Raw genomic sequence first — 23,057 nt, 5'->3', positions numbered from 1 at the left:
AATCTGGCTTCCCCATTGACTTTGCAAAGGTCGCAAAGAGTAACCTTGGGATGACATGACCTTGGGATACTGTAACCATCATAAATATGAACCAGCTGCCAAGCATCCAAATTTTGATAAGCAAAACATTTTATAGTTTAATGTAATATTTAAGGTGCTGGCTTAGAAAATTTTGGATGCAGACCAACCTACCTCACAGTTGTTGGAAGAAAAACAGTAGGTGGAAGAAGTATTTTGTATGTTTGCCGACTTCAGTTACTTATAAAGATGAGTTGAAAATTTAAAAAGTAAATAATCATTTAAAGTCAGTAGGCTTCTTGGTAATGAGTGATGTAATCAAACAACTACCAAGAAGAAAACAACACTTCTACTAACATTGACAGGACAAGCTACAGAGAAAAAGAAACTCCTTTTCAGCATTGAAGAATATTGCCTTGAAATTGTAAATGTTATCTAATACATAAATATTTATTTTTTTAAGAACAGTTTCCTTACAACTTTATTCTGACAATTTTGGATTATGTCCCTACTGATAGTTTTGTGGATTTCTAAAAAACTATATATTTCAGTTCTTAATCTTTCACAGCATTAGCTAGATGACAAGTTATAAAAGGAAAATCTTTAGTCTAGCAAATAAAACATAGGGACAGGCTGGATGAAATATATTTTTGGTTCCAATTTCCTGTTAAGCATGCGTTACATATACAGAGTGTATCTTGAAGATATCGTGAGAACTGCTAGCTGATAAAATTCACAGAAATCTATTCAGCGGTTGGTTCAGTAAAAAAAAAAAAAACATTAGTGACGTCCCATCTTCACGACAGCAATTTTTCACCCACTTAATAAAAGCTTTTAGCCCAGCAGCCACTACTGGACGTCATCCGAGACGAGCATCTTAGACTTCCTCCTCCCCATTCCTCCACCTAAGCCTGATCCTTCCTCTATGGATAGAGCCCTGGGAAAAGCTAGGAAACATCTGCACCGGGGGCAAACTAGGCCCACTGGATGCCATATCCTCATATTGCCTGGCCAGGAGAGGAGACGGAGGCAGCGGAAGAGAGAGTTCCGCACTTTTCAGATTTCCCTTCGGGGCCGCCCAGGGAGAGAGGACGGAGGCTGTCACAATTGTCCCTCCCCAGTTACTGAATTACGTGCGGGAACGGGGAGGAAGAGCAAAAAGGCCATCAGGAACGGAGGAGTGTGGTGGAAGCCGAGCGCCTTCCCAAGGCTCCAGGAGAGAAGGTGGCTGAGCGACGGTTCTCAAACCCTGGCGGGGAAAGGAAGGGGGGGGTGTGAAGTTCTTACCGGGACGCACAGCTCTGCTTTTTCTGGAGGGCGGGCCAAGCTTGCCGAAATTATCCCGCCTCAAGCGACTCCTCACCGTCGTCCCCACCCCCAAGTAACTAAGGTCACGCCCGATTGGCGACGATAACACACCGCCCGGAGGCCTTGAGGGAGGAGCCGGACGGGTAGCGGAACGGCTAATAGTCAGAGAGGCCACTAAAGCGCCGCCAGCAAAGGGCGGAACCACCCGAAAAGAAAGGCGGCAGGGAAGGTCCAACGGGCGAAGGTTCCTCCCTTTTATTTGACTGTTCATCGTTGGAAGTGTTCATCATAGAAGTGATTTATTGCTGAAAGACTAGTTTTCTGCCTGCATTAACTAATTGTGCAAATTTTCAGTTATGGTGAAAATTTCATGTCCATTGCCCTTTGGTAAGGGGCTGCATTACAATTCAAACGGTATCATAGAAGAATACATTTTTTAAAAATCAAAAGTGAGTCTGCTTTACGAAAGGTCGTCAGGAAAGTACGTAGAGTACTTCTACTTTCCCCCATGCTTTGTGCTGTATATGCGCAGTCCGCGCCCTGGGGAATGTGGCAATTCGCATAGGAGTTAGTTGGGACTCTCTGCTAAGTAACTTACGCACGAGGTACGATGGAAGATTTTTAATGGCATTTTTTCCTTTAGCTCTCTTCAGACCTGAACTTCAGCTTTTTCGCAAATCAATTATAGTCTTTTTGTTTCAATTTTCCTAATTTTTTAAAAATATTTTTATTAGTTTATAATGCAGCATACAAAGAAAACACAAAAGTAAATAATAGGAAAGATTGGGAAAGAAAAGGGCAAGACAAAGTGTGGAAAGAAAAGGGGATAAAGAACGAAAAGGTATTGACTCCCTTCGGTGCCGTAGAATAAGACATTAACATCAACTCTCAGATTTTTACTTTTACATAATAGTTTAAACTAGCCATTTCTATAACAACAAATTATCTAATCAGTAAAATCCAAAATCCAAGTTTCATTTTTCCCTATCTCAAGCATAAAGTCTAGAAGCTATTTCCAAGTAGAAATAAAAGTGTTTGTATTTTTTTTCTTTGATCAAAGCAGTCAATTTAGCCATCTCTACTAACTCCATCAGTTTTTGCAGCCATCTGCTCATTTTGGAAATAGAGGTGGCCTTCCATTTCCGTGCATAGAGTAATATCAAAGTTCCATTTTTTTCCAAGTCTTTCCATGAAACCCCCCAAAAAAACTGGTTTTCTATTTATATTCATTTTAAGAATTGTCTGTATTAAGATGTGAATCCTACTCCAATATTTCTTTGCTTTATCACACATCCATCATAAATAATAAAAAGTCCCTTCTTTACATTTACAGTGTTCATCTGAAGTGCTTTTTATACATCCTTGACAACTTGTCTGCAGTTAAGTACCAACAAAAGAAAGAAAAGGGAGCGTTGACTTCCAACTTTTCCGAGCACATCATCCTTTTTATCCTTTCCTTTTTTATTTTATTGTATAAAATACAAAAAAGGGAAAAATAAGAAATTAAGGGAAGGAAAGGGAACAGGAAAGGGGGTGTGAAATACAAAGGGGAAGAGAAACTTTTTTTTTTGACTTCCTAGTACATTGACTTCCTAGTACAGTACAAGATTCCAACCTCAACTTTTTGCTTTTACATACTAATATATAACTAGCCATTTCTATAACAGCAAATCTTTCCAATCAACAAAACCAAAATCAAAGTTTCATTTTTTTCACAAATTCCAGAATTGATATCCAAATAACATATTTTCCTCTTCAAGTAAACTATTCAATATAACCATTCCAACTTTATCTTCCTTGCTATAGTAATAGTATGTATGTATTTGCACCTAGTAATCGTTGTGAACTGGCACAATTTTTATTTACAAAATTTATTTCAAATTCTTTGGTCTTACAGAAGGGGGGGACTTTTTTCTTTCTTTCTGCCTTTTTTTCACCCTTCTCTTTCCCTCAAAGTACAATTGTAAAGTTGTCTCAGCAGTTTGTTAACATTCTCCATATGTTTGCATCTCAGAAGTACTTTGAGAGGACTTTTTTTTTGTCATCAGAGAACAACTGGTCAACAAATTAGCATATTTTATTTAGAGACATTTCAAATATATCTCAAATACTTTGCTCCACCATCTTAGCTTCCTTTTTTAGTCAGAATCTGAAGATTTTAGCCACCCATAGCTTTGAAAATCAAACTACCAGTTACTACAATAGTAAACAAAAATCACAGCTTTCAATCTTTTATCTTTCTCTGACAGCTTTTTTTTTCCAGCATATTTCCTTGTTTGGATTGCCTTTGCAGCCTTCTTCCTTGTTCTTTGAGACAAAAAGAGATCCCTAAAATGGTGCGAGTCTTCAAAATGGTATATCAGGCTGTTGCTACAAAGAGCATCTATTAAGTTGACTTAAGATAGAATAATAATCATTGAAGGTAATTAAGAAAGAAAGGCATAATTTACTGTTTTTTTTAAAAAATGAACTTCAAAACAGATGTCTTCTTTGATCCCTAAACACATAGCAGTCCCTCCCCTCCCAGCTTTTGGCAATCAGATAGCTTAGGAATTCAACTTCAGAAGCCATTTGCCAGCTTACAGCTGTATTGAAGGGTCCTGAGGGGAAGTTCTTCAACACACCCTAACTGGGTGGGTCATCAAAACTGATGGGATACCAGTCCCTTTAGTTAAAATATAGAAGAGCCAACACTCCAGGGAGAAATCCTACAGAGATCTCTCCCCATACGTGTGTTCAGTTAGCCATATTCCCCAGAAGTCCCAACAATACAACATCCTATAGATTATGTAATTTAATGATTATAGATTATATAATTTAATGTAAATTTGAAACATTTCTTCCGTATATTCTCCCTTAGTTCAGGCATTTTCCTAGACAATTTTTAAAAGTGTGTCTTTACAAACTTCCATCTGAAAAATGGGGGGCAAAAATGAGGTGACCCAGAAGGTGAGAATACTGAAGTAAATGTATGTTGTTCATCTGTTGTTATTTTAAATTTGTTTTTGTGATAATAGTTGACAAAGAAGAGTTCACCAAATTGTGTTGCAATTATCATTTGTTTTGTCACTAATGAATGCTAGAATGGAAGGGGAGGGGAGGAGAGGCGAGGAGCAGAGGAAAGGAGAGAAAGAAGAGAAGAGAAGAAATAATTCTTTATTGGCCAAGTGTGATTGGACACACAAGGAATTTGTCTCCAGCGCATAAACTCTCAGTGTACATACAAGCAACAAATGATAAATCATGATCATAATCATAAAATACAACAATCATAAATCATACATACTTGCAGGAGGTAACCCCCAGATTTTTAAGTGAACAGAAAAGACCAACAGGCACCAAATAGGCTCAGCAATCATGGGATGCTAAAAGCTTGTTAGATAAAAAAATAATGCAAAATAATGTGTATGGAAAAATAAGCCTATGAGCCAGCTACATACCGGATTTGTAAAGGTCCAAACAACCACTAGATGGTGGGAAAGGATATGACTAAGACATTTCAGTGGAGCAGCATCAAGAAAAGATTCTCAAAATTTAGCGGGAATCTCAAACAATTGAGATCATACCTTTTAAAAAATAATCAAGTTTGCACCGACCAAGTGAGAAGTGCTTTAAAAATATTCTTTAATAATAAGATGGATATAGCTGCTGATTTCATACAAAATGACTCTTAAGTAGCATAGAAGGATTAAAACGACACATACAAAACCCATCACATTTAATCCCAGGCACATAAGAATAAACAATAAAAAATAAAAAAATCTTTATAAATCTAATTAAAAAGAAACAAAAGCATCTCACGACAGCAGAACTCATCTAAACACCTGACCCCAACTTCTTGGGAAACAGCCAGTTTTTCAGTATCTTAGGAAAGGCTAACAAGCCATTTCTGAGATGCTATTCTGTAAGACAAAGACTGCAACAGAGACTGCAACTGAGGAAACATGTCTTTGGGGTCCAATAAGATGTGGGATAGAAGGGATCTGAAACATGCCCCCTCTAAACTTATTCCTATTCTGTTTGGTCAAGCCCCTAGCAATCTGTCAATCTCAGCACTTTATTATTTGGTTGTTTGTTTATTAACATTTAATTTCATTCATGAAAGAGATCAGATTATTTCATTTATTTACGGCATCACACCTCAGCAAATTTTAAGAACTAGAATAGACTAGTTTCAAATAATTTCAAACCATTATTTTGTGGTAAGAATCAATGCAATCTAATGAAAAGGTTCCTTTGATATACAGGTCTTGTTTGCTTATAGAAGACAAATTAATTCATTTAAATAAACCTAAACACAGGCAGTTCTATGGCTTTTGTCATTTTAAAAAATGTATTATTTACAAGTTCAGCTTTTGGCCCATTTGCTAACTGAAATCATTCTGATGAATTACCATGGTGGAATTTCCCTTAGCTGGTATAAGAGAGAATTATATGTATGCCTTTCCTGCTGATTTTTTTTCCAGTTGTTTCCAAACTATATTTAAATTGAACAATAGTTTTTTTTCTCTTTAGCATTAAGAAGAGTTGTACTAAAATACTCCTTTGTTTCCAATACTTTCTTAGACTTTAATTATATATATATTGTTAGAATACTTGTTCAAAAGAAAGTGGTATTTATTGAAACTAGAATTATTATCAAAGGTTTTTTAGGTTAGCAAACTTAACATGAAATTAATATGTAATAAGTGAAATCCTACATTTGAGAAAAGAAAAATACCTGTTTCAGCTACTCCTGTTGGACAATAGGTATCATCCCATTAAAAATTTTATGAGACTGCATAAAATGTGGCAATTTTGAATGTTTGCTAGTGGCAGGAGCTATTACTTTACTTCTTATAGAACTTTTTAAAATGCTATGTCAGATCTCTACTGTGATACTGCCATTTCTGTGGGGAGGGAGGGCCCTGGATCATTTATTCACTTATTACCCTCTTCCTCTTCTTCTTTTTCTTCAGCGTTTGTCTCGCGCTCTGGCGAGGTCCGCTAATGTCCTTGAGTACTGCTTCCACGCCTCTCTGTCTGCCACGTATGTCGGGTCTGCCTTCGCGATCTCTAGATCGGCCTTGATCGTGTCCATCCAGCGTTGCTTAGGTCTACCACGCGGTCTCGCTCCTCCGACAATCACCTTCATCGCAGATTTGATGATGGATTCTTCCTTGGCGCGACTCACATGGCCGAACCATCGTAGCCGGGACTGCCTCATGACCGTGGGGATGGGCACGACGTTGAACCGTCTGCGCACTTCTTCATTCCTGACGCGATCGAGTAGGGTGAGGCCTACCGACCATCGGAGCATTCGCATCTCCATTGTCTGGAGTCTGCTTTCGACTTCTTTGGTCGTCGGCCAGCACTCTGCGCCATATATGGCCACGGGGCGCACCACAGAGTTATAGATTTTCGCCTTCAGGCGCATCGGCATCTTCTTGTCACAGAGGACGCCCGTGACGGACTTCCATTTGCCCCACGCTGCGTTGATCCTGGCTGCCACCTCAGTTTGTAGTAGGCCTTCTTCCCCAAGAGTAGTTCCCAGGTACTTGAAGGTGGAGGCGCGCGGTAGCTCCTGCCCGTTCACGTGGATGGAGCCTGTCGTTTCGTTGTCAGTGGTCAGGTATTCGGACTTCGGACTTATTACCCTCTTCCTGTTTCCTACATATCCTGTACTCCCTTAGTTTATAACCCTAGCTCTGACATCTATTTGCCCGATGCTTTGATTTACTTTTGGGGAATGTGTAAGGGGGAGGGCCATCTGTTTTGCTTTAGTTCTGAAGCCTCTTGAAAGAAGTGCCTGGGAACAATCCTTTTTCGCCTTCCCAGGATGGCCATTTCCACAACAACCTGTGGATTGTGGATTGGCTCATTCAACATCAGACTGAGGAGAGGGGTTTCTAACTCCTTTATCCTAATTGAATTGCCTAAGGGGAACTTAGAGCCTGCTTTGCTTTTGTATTGCAATCACCTTCCTTTCAATAAAAGTTCCTTTTGAAAAGCTGAAGCTTGAACAGTTCATGCTTTCTTGAATGGGGAGGAGAGGCAGATCTTACATAAAGCAGGCTCTGCAAAAGTGGTCAACCTGGAGAAGCAATTTCACTCTACCAAGGGGACCCTGCAAATAAAGTCGAACAAAGCGGTGAGGGAGGAGAGGCAGAATGCAGGGGGAGACCTCTACTACCACCCAGCCAGATGCCAGCCCCATCTGTCTCCATCGAAAACATCAAAGCTGTGCTGGAAGCCCTGGTGGTTGATTGAAGTGGGGAAGAAAGACAACTGGGATGACAGAACCAGAGGAGTCCCCCTCACCTGTGGCAGCCAGCAACCAAGCTGGAAATGTGCTGGAAGCCCTGTCAGACCAAGAACCGACTGAGGAATTGGACAGGGATGATCAATTCAAAAGACATGTCATGTGACTCATGATGGAAGCTTTTGAGGACCTCAGAGTAAAGGGGGAGCTGGATCATCGCCAGGGGGGAAGGCTGTAGCAGAAGCCAATGGAGCCGGACCTGTCATTTTGGATACAGTGGCTGCAAGCCGAGCCGACGCTGCCACAGGAGCAGCAGCTGCCCCTCCCAACCTGCCCTCGCATCGCCGGCTCCAACAAATGTCCCCAGGGTACCACAACTGGAGAGGAAGACACAGACACCCCAGAGTGAAGTACGATGGCAACCAGCAACTGGGATCCTTCCTGGCACATGTACTCACATACATGAAAGAGTACGGTGGAACTGCCAAACCCAGTTTGAGTCGTCACCCTGGCCCTGGAAGAGACGGCAGCCCCATGGATGGTGAGCCTCCACAATGCCAAGGCCCCTGAGCTGAGAAATTCTGACTGTTTTATGGTGGCTCTCTGCTGCCAGTTCGACAACACCCTGGTGGATCAAAAAGCCCATGACTGCATCAGACCCGTGAAGCAGGGTCACTGGCCGATAGCTGAATACACTGAAGAATTCCGAGACCTTGCCTGCAGGATGGATTGGTGGGAAGACATCCTGGTGATCTGGTTCACGGATAGCCTGAACAATGACCTCTACCAGGCTTTCCTAGCTAGAGGAGCCCCAAACCGTCTGCATGAATGATACCTTCTAGCCGAAGAGGTGGAGAGCAATCTGGCCAGGAGCCAGTACCAAGCAGGGAGAACCTGGAAAAGATCCCCATCCCAGGGGAAAGGGGAAATGCCCAAGGCTCAAACTGCCTTCATGCCGAGATCGTCAGCCTGTTTCAAGTACAGGAAGGAGGGGCACCATACAGCTAAGTGCCATTCAAAAACCCTGCCCAGAAGCCTGAATGCCAGTCAGATGGAAAGCCCATGGGAAAGAGACCACTCCCTGTGTTAAACCGCGCTGGGAAGTAGAGAGGCCATGGAGTTTCTGCCCCTCGCAAAATCAGGGGAAGGAACTCCAGCACCACTAGGGGAAAGACTGAGCTGTCCAAAAGTGACTCTGAAGATGACCCATTCGTAAGTGACCCAGTTGAACTGCTCACCCTGCTCCTGAGGCTATTCATCCCTAGCTGGGGGAAAAGAATAAAACTCTCTTGGAATCAGGGTACACCCAGTGCTTAATTAGCCCAACTATGGTAGGGAAACTAGGCATCCACCTGCACAAACTAAAAAAAAAACCCCAATGCACTTTGCTAGTTAGACGGACCAATCACCGGGGGGGGGGTGGAGCCAGCAACATTTGCCACAGAACCTCTAGACATAGCCATGGGGATTCATGATGAGAGACTCATATTTATTGTGGCATCCAGAATGGAATTGCCACTAGTCCTGGACTTACCTGGTTGAGGAAGTAGAACTCCAGAGTAAACTGGAAGCAGGGAACTCTAAGATTCCAATGGGGAGTGACTGGACCAGATGGCCAAAAGGAGGAACTGGGAAGAAACCCAAAGAAAGAAACAGCTGTGACTGGGAGAGCTGCGCCAACCCAGGGCATTCCCAGGGAATACAAGAACTTAGTTGAGGTGTTCAGTGAAGAGGGCTTGGATGAGCTTCCCCTCCACTGTCTCACAGACTGCACCATCAAAATCCTCCAAGGCACTAAATTACCAAAACCCAAGATGTATAGCATGTCCCCCCGAGAATTTGAGGAATTTAGGATCTTCATGGCTAGGGGTTTCATCAAACTAATGCTACCAAAAATTGCTGCCCCAGTGCTGTTCTGAGAAAAAAAAGATGGGTCTAAAGATACATAGACTGTAGGAATTTAAACACTGTAAGTGTAGAAAATGTGTACCTCATTCCCCTCATGAAGGACATGCTAGCCCACCTCTCCAAGGGGAAAGTCTTTTCAAAACTGGACTTAAGAGAAGCTTACTACCGAATCAGGATTAGAGAAGGGGACAAATGGAAAACCACTTTTAACACCCAATTCAAAGTGCTCCCATTTTGACTACAAAGAGCTCCTGCCATATTCATGCAACTCATAAACAAGGTGCTCCAGGAGTACCTATACAAAGGGGTTCTGGTGTATTTAGATGACATTTTAATATACACCAAAACCAAAACTGGGTACATAAAACTTTTCCAGGCAGTCCTAAAGAAACTCTGTGCTGCTAAGCTTTATGCAAAACCGTCTAAATGTGAATTCCACCAGGATAAGATAGACTACTGAGATACCAAATATCCCACAAGGGCGTGGAGATGGATCAAGCAGTGATTGACTGCACCCCTCCCCGCACGCACAAGTAACTGCAGAGTTTCCTGGGGTTTGCAAACTTCTATTGACAATTTATCCTGGCTTTCACGCAAATTGCACTCTTCATCACTAATCTTTTGAAAACAAAAGAGGAAACAAGCCGAAGCCAAAACAGGCTATAAACTGGACTATGGAAGACCAGGAGGCATTCGAGAAACTGAAACAATTATTTTCAGCTGAATCCATCCTAAAACACCCAGACCCAGAAAAACCTTTTGTCATACAGGTAAATGATTGAGGGGGAACAACACTTTGAAATCAAGGAAATCCTAGACTCTCACACACACCATTGTTCCACGCAATATTTAGTAGCCTGGAAGCATTTACCCCCTTCCTAGAATGAGCTAAAAATCATGTCAGAGGCCCTGCATTACTGCAGAAGTTCTACCTGCAGTCCCCTAACAAACCCAAATAACTCACTTTGTTGTTGCTTTTTGTGCTTTCTTCACAGGTAGATCTCTCATTTTTCGGGGGGGGGGGCAGCATATCAGATTGTGATATTGCCATTTCTGTGGGGAGGGGGCACTAGGTAGTTTATTCAATTATTACCCTCTTCCTGTTTCCTACATATCTGTAATCCCTTAGTTTATTAACCCTAACTCTGACACCTATCTGCCATGTGCTTTGATTTACCTTTGGGGAATGTGTAAGTGGGGGAGAGCCATCTGTTTTGTCTCAGTTCTGAAGCCTCCTGAAAGAAGTTCCTGGGAACAGTCCCTTATCTCCTTCCCAGGGTGGCCATTTCTACAACATTTTCACACCTGTGGATTGGCTCATTCAATATTGGACTCAGGGAAGGGGTTTCTAACTCCTTTATCCTAACGAAATTGGCTTAGGGGAACTTAGAGCCTGCTTTTCTTTTGTCTGGCAATCACCTTCCTTTGAATAAAAGTTTCCTTTTGAAAAGCTGAAGCTTCAAGAGTTTGTGCTTTCTTGAACGGGGAGGAGAGGCAGACCTTACATATTATTTCAATTATTAAATCCTTGGAACAGTGAGAATGACCTCCTTCTGATTCCCCATAATTACAGATTTATCAAAGATGTGTCAAAGACTAATAAGGGCATGAATGGTATGAATTGGAAACTATAACCTCTGGAATATGTGAGAAATATGTGATAAAAATGAATTTACTGATTTGGAAAATGTAGTTGTATTAATGCAATTGCTCTTTTTATTTTGATTGCACATTCATTCTGGTTTATTTATGCATCAGTCCATAAGTTATTCCAGAATTTTCTGGCTTCTGAGAGATATATAGAATTTTTCATTCACTGGCAAAAGTTGTGAAATGAAGGAAGTAGCTCTACTGAAATGGGGAGCAATATAGATAACATATGAAAGTGTATGCATGTGCTCATGCACACACAGACACACACAATGCTAATTGGAACAAACAGATCCCAGAGGTATACACACATACACACACATGTTGTGACTGGAAGGTTTGAGCCTGCTGTGAGCTTTGAGTCTGATGTATCAGAAGACACAGGTTCGAGTGATGAGGAAGGTTTGGCATTGGAATTGGAGCCTGCTCTAATGAGAGATGCAGACCTGAGCCAGGAGGATGAGGGAGTGTCGGAAACACCATCCTCTCCAGAACCTTCCACTTCAATCATGCCTCAGGTGTCAGCAGCTGATTCACAGAACATACCAGAGTCCTTGAGTGATGACGAATGTTGGGTTGATGCAAGGACTAGACGCAGGTTGAGACGTCAAGCACAATTTGAAAAGAAACGTCAAGTCAGAGACTAATTAGAGAGACTGACACGCCCCTTCAAGGAATATAAGGAGGCGTGTTAGTTAACGATCCTTGTCTGGATGAAACTTTGTTAATTACTGCACAGCTTTGAAGAAGCCCTCTGTTCCTGATTTATCTTGCGGCTCGTTATCTCGGCTTGAAGACAGTTTCTGGGAAAGCTGCCAATGACGATTACAGAGACAAGTTAACTCTGTGGTTTCTGGTATTATTTGTTCGTGTTTATTTCTTTGGGACATTTGGACTCTCACTTGTGGCTACAAGTGAGACAGAACATTTTTTGATCCAGACCTTCATCCCATCTTCTAACCAAGATGGACCAAACACAGCTTGAGCAGCAACAGCAGCAGATTAACCAACTCCTGCAGAATAACCAGGTATTGCAGAACCAAGTCACCCAGCTGGTTAATCATCTAACGCTGATGCAAGCTCCAGTTAATCCCCCTGCTCCCCCCCATAGGAAATGCCCGGTAGCTGTGCCGGATAAATTCTCTGGACAGCCTGAAATGTTCCCGGCTTTTATGGGGCAGTGTCAACTGTTTATGTCTTTACAGCCAGAAGATTTCCCTGATGACCGGGCTCGGGTGGGGTTTGTTATTAGTCTTTTGTCTGGTTCGGCTGCAAGATGGGCAACTCCTCTGTTGTTGAAAAATAGTCCTTTATTAAATGACTATCAGGGCTTTTGGCACCATTTACGTGTTAAGTATGAGGACCCCATAAAAACTCAAACCGTAGCCAGATGTTTAAAGGACATTCATCAGGGGAAACGCCCTTTACAAGAGTTTCATCTGCTCTGCATGGACTCTGCTTAGAATGAGGCAGCCCACATGGATGCTTTTCAGGAGGGTTTGGCAGAAGAAATTCAAGATGAGTTGGTGCATGCGGAGCCGGCTCTAACCCTGGATGCGCTAGTGGTGCAATGTTTGCGCATTGACGCCCGGCTTCAACGGCGCAAGACCAGACGCCCAGTTCCGGAGCCGCCCTCCCACTCATGGCCACAACCTCCCGTACAACCACCGCCCCGGTATCCCATAATGCCGTGACCAGGACCGAGGAACCGATGGAGTTGGGTGCGCTCCGCCCTCAGTTGACGGCACAAGAACGCACGCGGAGATTTCAGGGAGGCTTGTTCCTGTACTGTGGAGGGTCGGGACATTTTGCCAGTTCCTGTCCTGGTAAACGACGGGGGGTACGAAAGCCAGTGCCCAAATCTCATCCTGTACCGTCGGGAAACGGGGCAGGCCCGGCCTTGGGGAAACCCTAGGTCGGGCACATACCACACAACCGCCCAAAGTAGCGGAGGTGAACTCTGGTCCTCCCCGACATTTGCTTTTGGACACGCAGGTTTTCTTGCAGTCCTGCTCGGAGGGGATTCCTGCGGTTGCGTTCGTGGACTCGGGGGCTACTACCAATTTCATGGACCGGGCTTTTGTCACCCATTATAAAATTCCTTTGGTTGCTGTGGAGCTGCCCATTAAAGTGGAAACCATTGATGGACGGGAACTGCGGTCTGGGCCTATTCGTTTTGCTACTCACCCATTACGTCTGGTCATTGGGGACCATGAGGAGGCGATTAGCTTTTATATCACCTCGGACCTCCATCTCCCCTTGGTTCTCGGAATGGCTTGGCTACGGTTGCACGATCCTCGGGTAGCATGGGCACAGAACGCTATTTCGTTCCCGAGTCTCCAGTGTGTGGACCATCTAAGACACATCTGTGCTGGTCAAGACATCGCCGCCCCTGCCGTCTCTGTACCTCCTGAACTATCTGACTTCTCAGATGTTTTTAGCGAGAAGGAGGCGGATTGGTTACCCCCACATCGACCTTATGACTGTCCTGTGGACCTCCTGCCCAATGCTCCGCTACCCAAGGGTCGTTTGTATTCACTGTCTGAGCCCGAATTGGTCGCTCTGCGAGATTTTCTGGACAAGAACTTGGCCCGGGGGTTTATCAGACTGTCGTTGTCTCCTCTTTCCGCTCCTGTCCTTTTTGTGAAAAAGAAGACGGGGGATTTGCGCTTATGTTGTGACTACCGCAGATTAAACACAATTACAGTGAAAAATAGTTATCCTTTGCCGCTCATTCCCGAGCTGATGGAACGACTACGAGAGGCCACTATTTTCACCAAGCTCGATCTTCGAGGGGCTTACAACCTGGTGCGGATGCGCAAAGGAGACGAGTGGAAGACGGCGTTTGGTACTAGATACGGCCACTTTGAATATACGGTAATGCCTTTTGGATTGACCAATGCCCCCGCGGTCTTTCAACATTTCATGAATGATATTTTTAGGGACATGCTTGATCGGTTCATGGTGGTGTACCTGAACGACATTTTGATCTATTCCAATTCCAGAGAAAGCCACCTTCACCAAGTCCGCCAGGTATTACAACGTCTTCAGGAGCATAGACTCTATGCGAAGCTGGAGAAGTGCTTCTTTTTCCAGACTTCCATAGAGTTCTTGGGACATATCATTTTTCCCAAAGGCATTGCCATGGACCCGCGTAAGGTGGAGGCTCTATGTAGTTGGGAACCCCCTCGTCGAGTAAAAGATGTGCAACGTCTCTTGGGGTTCGCTAATTATTACAGATCCTTCATCCCGGGTTTTGCCAAACTGACGGATCCCATCACCTAGCTCCTTCGCAAGAAGGTTCCATTCCAGTGGGGACCTCCACAGCAACAGGCCTTTGAGGCCATCAAGAAAGCCTTTGTTGCGGAACCAATCTTGAGGCATCCCGACCCCCATCGTCCATTTGTGGTGGAGATGGATGCATCCAACGTGGCCATTGGAGCGGTGTTGTTACAAGTCCCAGCGGATGGTGCACCTCTTTTTCCATGTGCATATTACTCAAGGAAACTTACTACTTCCGAGCGTAATTATACAAAATGGGAGAAAGAGTTGCTGGCCATCAAGACTGCGTTTGAGGTCTGGCGACATCACCTTGAGGGGGCTCGGCACAAGGTGGAGGTTAGGACAGACCACCGTAATCTGGAGCACTTGACCACTGCTCGGAAATTGAACCAACGACAGATCCGGTGGTCGTTGTTCTTCGCTAGGTTCAATTTTTCGGTCACGTACATCCCCAGTGGTCAAAATAAAAGAGCTGATGCCCTATCCCATAAACTGGAATATCTGTGTCCTGAAGAACCTCTTTCTCCACGTACGGTGCTGTGATCCAGGAACCGGTGGATTTGAGGGCTCGCGTACGAGAGGCGCAGCGTTTGGACGATTGGTTGCAGCAACGAATGAGGAAAATTGGTCCTGATTCTCCATGGACTCTGGAAGAGGGTTTATTACGACATCGGGGTCGATTGTACGTGCCCACCAAAACACTTAGAGCACTCATCATGACCCAATGTCATGACAATCCAACTGCGGGTTGTTTTGGGTTTTTCAAAACCCTTCACCTGGTCACAAGGACTTTTTGGTGGCCTAGAGTCAGGCATGATGTCTTCGCTTATGTTGCCTCTTGTATACCGTGTCGGCAAGCAAAAGCTGCATCGGGTGCACCTCCTGGCCTTCTTCAACCACTACCGACTCCGAACCGACCCTGGGGGGGCAATCTCCATGGACTTTTTAACACATTTGCCCTCGTCATCGGGTTATACAACGGTACTTGTGGTGGTTGACATGCTCACCAAGATGGCCCATTTCATCCCATGTAGAAGGTTACCATCGGCTCGTGTTACTGCCTGGCTTTTTATACAACATGTATTCCGTTTGCATGGCTTACCAGACAGAGTTGTTTCAGATCGTGGTCCAGTTCACCGCTCAATTCTGGAAGAGCCTAATGAATGCATTACGGGTGCAAGTATGTTTAGCGTCGGCACACCATCCAGAAACCGATGGCGGGACTGAGAAAGTAATTGGCATCCTCGCCCAATACGTCAGATGTTTTGTTAATCAACGGCAAAACGACTGGGTGACCTATCTTCCATTGGCGGAGTTTGCTTTTAATAATTCTCCGCACACCTCCACCCACATGACGCCTTTTTACGCAAATGTGGGTTACCATCCGAGGTTTTTTCCCCTGTCGATCTTGGATTCTCCGGTTCCAGAGACACAAGACTTTTTGTCTGAATTACATGTGGTTCACCAATTGATTTCCAGACAATTGGAATGAGCGAAAGCAGACTATAAACATTTCGCGGATCGTTCACGTCGGGCGACGCCTCTGCTGGCTGTGGGAGACAAGGTGTGGTTGTCCACGAAGCATGTTCGGGAGGATCGTCCGATTAGGAAGTTGGATCATCGCTTTATTGGTCCCTTCCCTATCAAGGCGGTTATCAATCCCGTGGCTTATTGGCTCACCCTACCGCGCTCCCGATGATACGGGTCCTCCATCTGGGCCCAGCGCTGATCCTGTTGTTGATACCATGGTGGTTGGCATTTACGATTCACGATGGCTGAAGGGATGATTTCAGTACTTCGTAGGGAGGCTGGAAAATGAAACAGAGATTCGTTCCTGGGAGGATGTGTCCAAGGTGCATGCCCTGGACCTTATCCGGCTATATCATGCACAATTCCCATTGAAACCACATCTGGGTCGTCAGACTCGGGGGAAGGGCCCTGCGGTGAGGGATAGTGTTGTGACTGGAAGGTTTGAGCCTGCTGTGAGCTTTGAGTCTGATGTATCAGAAGACACAGGTTCGAGTGATGAGGAAGGTTTGGCATTGGAATTGGAGCCTGCTCTAATGAGAGATGCAGACCTGAGCCAGGAGGATGAGGGAATGTCGGAAACACCATCCTCTCCAGAACCTTCCACTTCAATCATGCCTCAGGTGTCAGCAGCTGATCCACAGAACATACCAGAGTCCTTGAGTGATGACGAATGTTGGGTTGATGCAAGGACTAGACGCAGGTTGAGACGTCAAGCACAATTTGAAAAGAAACGTCAAGTCAGAGACTAATTAGAGAGACTGACACGCCCCTTCAAGGAATATAAGGAGGCATGTTAGTTAACGATCCTTGTCTGGATGAAACTTTGTTAATTACTGCGCAGCTTTGAAGAAGCCCTCTGTTCCTGATTTATCTTGCGGCTCGTTATCTCGGCTTGAAGACAGTTTCTGGGAAAACTGCCAACGATGATTACAGATACAAGTTAACTCTGTGGTTTCTGGTATTATTTGTTCGTGTTTATTTCTTTGAGACATTTGGACTCTCACTTGTGGCTACAAGTGAGACAGAGCACACACACATATATATTTGTGGGGGGAGTAAGCTGAGATAACAGAAAAATATCTTTTTTATTTATTTCAAAATTTTATTAAGTAAATTATTAAAAACATTGGATGTAGTGTGATCATTCCGGCAATCCTGTTAATCCTATATTATGGCATAAAATACATATTTTATATACATATCTACATTTATACACCTGTACACCATTTATACACCTGTACACCATTTATACACCTGCAAGTTTCCAATTCTAGTGATCCGTTCTACCAACCATATTCTCTTTTGATTCTAAATCCTTCCTTTTTTCCCACCATTGATAGAATTTATCCCATACTTTATAGTATTCTATTTTGTCTTTATTTTTCATCTCTAACGTTAGTTTATCCATCTCAGCGCATGTCCATATCTTTTTTATTACATCATTTTCATCAGGAATTTCTTTGTCTTTCCACTTTTGAGCAAAGGTTAGTCTTGCTGCCGTAATCACATGTATTATTAAATAAATCTCTTCTTTATTGTATTTTTCTCTTTAATTCCAAGAAGGAAAAATTCTAGTTTATATTCAACTTTATGCCCTACCTTCTCCTCAAGCCACCTCTGAATTCTCTGCCAAAATTCCTGGGTTTTCTACATCTCCACCATATGTGGTAATATGAACTGTATTCTTTGGTGCATTTCCAGCAGTTAGGTGATATATTTTGATACATTTTAGACAGTTTTGCTGGAGGAAGATGCCACCTTTAAAACATTTTATGTATGTTTTTCTTATACAATGTGGCCAATGTTGTTTTTTTGTTTCTCTCCCATAAAGTGTGCCAATTGTCCAAATCGATACCAGCCCCAAAATTTTTTGCCCGTACCAACATAGTTTCTTTTACGTGCTCTTCCTCCAGCTTACAATCCAATAAACATCGATAGATTTTCCTTATCAGTTTGTTCTCTGATCCAAGTAATATTTTGTCCAATATCATAGGCTGTCTACTGTTCCCCCATTCTTTCATATCTTGTCTATATCTTGATTGGACTTGTAGGTAAGCCCACCATTCCAATTATACTCCTTGATCTTTTAGTTCCTGTCTTGATTTTAATTCTCCCGCCTCATTTATGATGTCTTTATATGTGATGGCTTTCCCTTGACTAAAAAAGTGGGCTAAAGTTTTGAGTGTGGATAGCCAAACTTGGGTTTCTATGTATGTTTCTTGTTTGATTTTATTCCATACCCAAAGTAGTGCCTATCTAATCTGATGTCGTTGAAAATATCAGTGGGCAGCATGTCTGCCATACCATAGAAATGCATGCCAGCCTAATTGTATGTCCTTCCAATGCTAACAATCTTCTATTTTTTAGTGTTATCCAATCCTTTACCCAGGTAAGACATACTGCCTGATAATATATTTCCCAATTCAGAAAACCAAAGCTGCCTCTTTCTTTGGTATCTTGTAACAATTTTAATTTAATTCTGGGTTTTTTTCTTTTGCCATATAAAATTTGATGTTATTTTGTTTAATTCTCCAAAAATCTTTTTATCTAATTTTACTGGTATGTTTTGAAAGAGGAAGAGTAGTTTTGGAAGGACATTCATCTTTATTACGGCTATTCTACCCTTAAAAGATAACCTTAGGTTTTCCCATCTTTCCAGGTCTTCTGATATATATTTCATTAATGTACCATAATTATCTTCCCTAATTGTTGTACATCTTGCCAATATTTGAATTCCTAAATATTTTATTTTGCTAAATACCTGGATGCCCATTATCTTAGTCAATGATTCTTTTTGTTTGTTTCTCATATTTTTAGTAATTATTTTAGTTTTCTCTTTTTTATTTTCAATCCTGCAACCTCTCTGTATTCTTCTAACATTTCTATAAGTTTTGGTCCCAATTGTTGTGGTTCTTCCAGAATAAAGATCAGGTCATCTGCAAAGGCTTGTAAATTGAATATTTCTTTCATAATTTCTAGGCCTTTTATTGATGTTTCTTTTCTAATTATCCTTGTTAATACTTCTAGTGTTAGTATAAACAGAAGGGGGGATAATGGACAGCCTTGCCTTGTACCTTTTTGGATTTTGAAATTTTCCATCATCTCCCCATTTATTATTATCTTGACTTCCTGCTTATTATATATCACCGATATTACATTTAGAAATTTCTGACCAAAGTCCATGTATCTGAGTTGTTATAGAATGAAGTCCCATTTAATGTTATCAAATGCCTTTTGGGCATCCAGAAATAGTAGGGCCACCTGCTCCCTGCTATGTTCTTCATAAATTTCGAAGGTATTTAAAATTACTCTTATATTATTTTTAAGCTGTCTTTTTGGTAGAAAGTCATTTTGATCAGTATATATGAAATCATTTAAGAATTTTTTTCAGTCAATCAGCTATTATTGATACAAAGATCTTATAGTCCATATTTAAGAAAGATATTGGTCTATAGTTTTTGATAAGTGTTTGGTTTGTATTTTCCTTAGGGATAATTGTGATGGTTGCTTCTCTCCATGTTTGTGGTATTTTCGCCTCTTCCAGAACTACATTATATACTTCAAGTAACACATTTCTTAAAATTTCCTGCTCATCTTTATACAGGTCTGCCGGAAGTCTGTCTGGGCTTGGTGCCTTGTTATTGTTTTGTTTATTTATCGCCACAATTACTTCCGATAATCTTATCTCTTCGTTTAACATATTATTATTTTTCTTCGGTTATTTTAGGTACTTCTGCTTTTTTTAGACATTGTATCACTTTATCCTCTGTAGTATAGCTTTCTTCATTATATAATTTCTCGTAGAACCCCTGAATTATATATATATATATATTTTCCTCTGGTGGCATATCTTCTTCTGTTCATTCTGCAATTTAGCAATCCAACTTTTTTCTGTCTGTTTTTTCAATTTATAGACTAACCATCTACCCCGTTTATTGGCATTCTCAAATAAGTTTTATTTTGTCTTTTTTATTGTCATGCCAACTCTTCTTTCTCAAGTATATTAATTTTGCATTTAATTAGATAGAAAAATATCTTGAGAGGTATTAAGAGATGTCAGCAGGCATCCTTTCCATTTTGTGTGATAAGCATTTTTATTAGTTATGAACACCATGGTCCACTTCATGGAAGAACATTCACAAATCCCAAATTTGCCCACTGCAATGTTGAAAACCCCCAGATTAGATCTATTGAATAGATTTATAATTATTCTGTGTGACAGCAAACTAGGGTGATGAATAGGATATATTTCACACACTTTCCTCTTTTGTGAATATATCTTTATTTTGGCCTCCTTTTGCAAGTTTGGCAGTAGCCCCATTACATTATATAAAAATCCATGTAAATTTCATTCAAATTTATGAAACACTTAGGTGCTTTTCATAGGGTATTCTCATTTTTAAAGTATATTTCTTTAACATGATGCATTAATGTGCATGGTTTCCTATAATACCATATAGGCATTTTCTTTAATACATGTATTTTGTTAAATTTTCACAATTTACTACACAAAAATGGAAATTTCATCTTGGAAATGTATTCCATTTCATAGGTCTGTAGAGTTTCTGAGTCATCCAGGCAGGGGTGGGATTCAATTTTTTTAACAACCGGTTCTGTGGGCATGGCTTAGTTGGTGGGTATGGCTTGGTGGTCATGTGACTGGGTGGACATGGCTTGGTGGTCATGTTATTGGCTGGGCGTGGCCAACTCAATATCACTCACATTGAGGCACGCATCTCCTCGCCTGGCCTCTCATGACTGTGGGGATGCTGCAACAGCCGTAAGTGTGAAAAATGGTCAAAAGTCACTTTTTTCAGTGCCATTGTAACTTTGAATGGTCACTTCACACAAGCAAAGTACCAGCAAAGGAGGGAAAAGAAACTCCAGAGACATTCCTGAGACAGGAAGTCTAATCCTGCCAAGAATGTAATAAGGGTTAATGGAGAGACAGTTTTTGTAAGCAACACCAGAATGTTTCCTTTCTGCATTCCTTACAGGATTAGGCCAGTAATTTCTTCTAACAACTGGTTCTCCGAACTGCTTAGAATGTTAACAATCGGTTCTAGCGAATAGGTGTGAACTGGTAGAATCCCACCCCTGCATCCAGGTCATGATTGTCTCAAAGGTGCTTTTTCAGGAGGCAACTGGACTTTCTTGTTTTTTCTTCGAAGACATTTCATTTCTCATCCAAGAAGCTTCTTCAACTCTGACAAGATAGTGGGGAATATTCTATTTCATGTATTAATATGGGATGGACAATTCAGTTACATTAAAAGCACATTACAACTCCATATTTCCTTTATTCCTTTATTATCTTTATTTGTTATATTTCTGTCCCATCTTTTTTCTCGCAGGTTAAAACAGCATGCATGGGAAACTTCTCTCATTTTATCCTCATGACAGAATCTTGTGAAAACATTGAACTACGAATTTGTGATTGACTGAATTATCTAATAAGCTTCATGTCATGTGAAGATCTGAAACTGAATCATTGGCATTTTAACCAACATAAATTCTAGTAAAATGGGGAGCAAGGTATCAGTTAAGCATCAGACTGAAAGCTGGAGGAATATAAGTCAGATAAACCCAATAAATTATTGGTGAATCTGTCCATGCTACTATATTCCACAGCACCTAGACTTAATGTGACTTAGTGTATTTGAACACTTTAGGCGGAGGAATGAAATAAAATCTCCAGAAGATTTGTAGTTGCTTAATTGATTTAATCTAAAAAAGCATTAAAATGTTACCAAAAGATCAATAGATTATCATGCCCTGAAGATCTCCAAGTTTAAGATTTATTCTGCTGATCTATTCTGGAGTGTGGGAATCACAATTATTACATTTACAGACTTGCCAAAATAAAAGTCATTTTTTTAAATTGGCACCATCTATCTAAACTACCACTATTATTTTCACTCCCCAAGTCCTACGAAACAGCTTGAAGTAATCTACTAATGCCTTCATTTCTCTCATTTTGAAATGCTAAGAACAAAGAATAAAAAAAATATTATTTTTTCACCTTGCTCTTGCATAGAAAATAATACCAAAATAGGCAACAAAAAAGATCTATGGAAGTTTCTATAAATGGCAAGAGTATCATAGTACAAAGACAGAAAGGCTTTGAAATACTCATAACAGAATTTGCAAAGATGGCAAAATTAGCTTGTTTAATTAGTGAAAAACTATAACTACATTTGTTAATGACTGGAACTTTTTATGTACTTTTTGCTGAAAACAACAAAAATGAAGTTGGGTTTTATACGTTTGCTGATTAGAATGAGAAGACTGTGTAAAGAATATGTAAAGAAGGAACAGACACAGAAAAATCTGCTATAAAGAAGATTGGAACCCACTCATTTATAACTTGTTCTTTTACCTTTTCTCAATTATTTAATCACATTTCTTTGCTTCTTTTTCTAAGTTGGTATTGATTTTTATTCTGCAAAAATATTTAATAAAAAGTAACTTACAAAAAGAAAATTATGCCAATAATGCCACTGTGGCCACTTTTTAGAATAAAATTGAGTTCTGAATAGGAAGTTTTCAATATGACAAAATTTAATAACTTGTCTCCTTATAATTACATGAATACTTAAGAATTTCACAATAATTGTAACTAAGCTTGTTTATTACAGGTTTTTTTTAAATAAAGGTATGCTTTGATCTGTTCCTACATTACAAAATTCTAAAAGTAGCTTATTATGCTTATTAAGGAATAGTTGAAATTTTAAATGCTTTAAAATTATAGATAATATATGTACATATGCAAATATCCCAGTAGAGCATGTGAGCAACATTAGATACTCAAAGTAAAGCGAATTCAACAGACATATGAAAGGGCTGTAAATTAAAAAGAATCATGGTGAAATCTTTGTGAGCATCATTAAACTGGCTGAACGTGTTATACTAATGAATCTAACCATATGTTGCATTTGCCCCAGGAGTGACCACCAACACACATTTCCATCTTCTCTGTTCTGTCACTAGCCACAGAACAAGAGGTAAACATACAATACCAGATTGCTGCTGACTCTGCTATGTTCAGAAATATGAAAATCTTTTGCTCATCTCTTGTTTCATCTCTCGTTAAAAAACTGCTATACAAACTGATATCACC

At 41.2% G+C, this 23,057-nt stretch overlaps 1 protein-coding gene and 1 long non-coding RNA gene across 15 annotated transcripts in view; one reads left to right on the top strand and one right to left on the bottom strand.

Annotated features, from left to right (window-relative positions):
* The window catches only part of STARD3NL (STARD3 N-terminal like), a 54,178-nt gene extending 52,556 nt beyond the window's left edge, over positions 1-1,622 (bottom strand). For 5 of the 14 annotated variants that reach the window (XM_087947001.1, XM_087947000.1, XM_087947005.1 and 2 more), the window contains exon 1: positions 1,306-1,622. The gene's annotated coding sequence lies outside the window, so the exon portion shown is untranslated. Of the gene's footprint in view, positions 1-192; positions 1,283-1,305 lie in introns of those variants that run through there. The other 9 variants (XM_087946995.1, XM_087946994.1, XM_087946999.1 and 6 more) reach the window with 4 other exon arrangements.
* LOC148128914 (uncharacterized) lies at positions 1,592-22,847 on the top strand. Its single transcript, XR_015745925.1, has 3 exons — positions 1,592-1,931; positions 4,192-4,263; positions 21,292-22,847. It is a non-coding gene; the product is annotated as an uncharacterized LOC148128914 (long non-coding RNA).
* Positions 22,848-23,057: the final 210 nt, after the last annotated feature.

This window comes from Notechis scutatus, chromosome Z (genome assembly GCF_049901735.1).
Source record: "Notechis scutatus isolate UNSWTSFEM ecotype Mainland chromosome Z, rNotScu1.2, whole genome shotgun sequence".
NCBI lineage: Eukaryota > Metazoa > Chordata > Lepidosauria > Squamata > Elapidae > Notechis > Notechis scutatus.
Note: the sequence above shows the minus strand (reverse complement) of the source record. Positions and strands in the feature narration are given on the sequence as shown.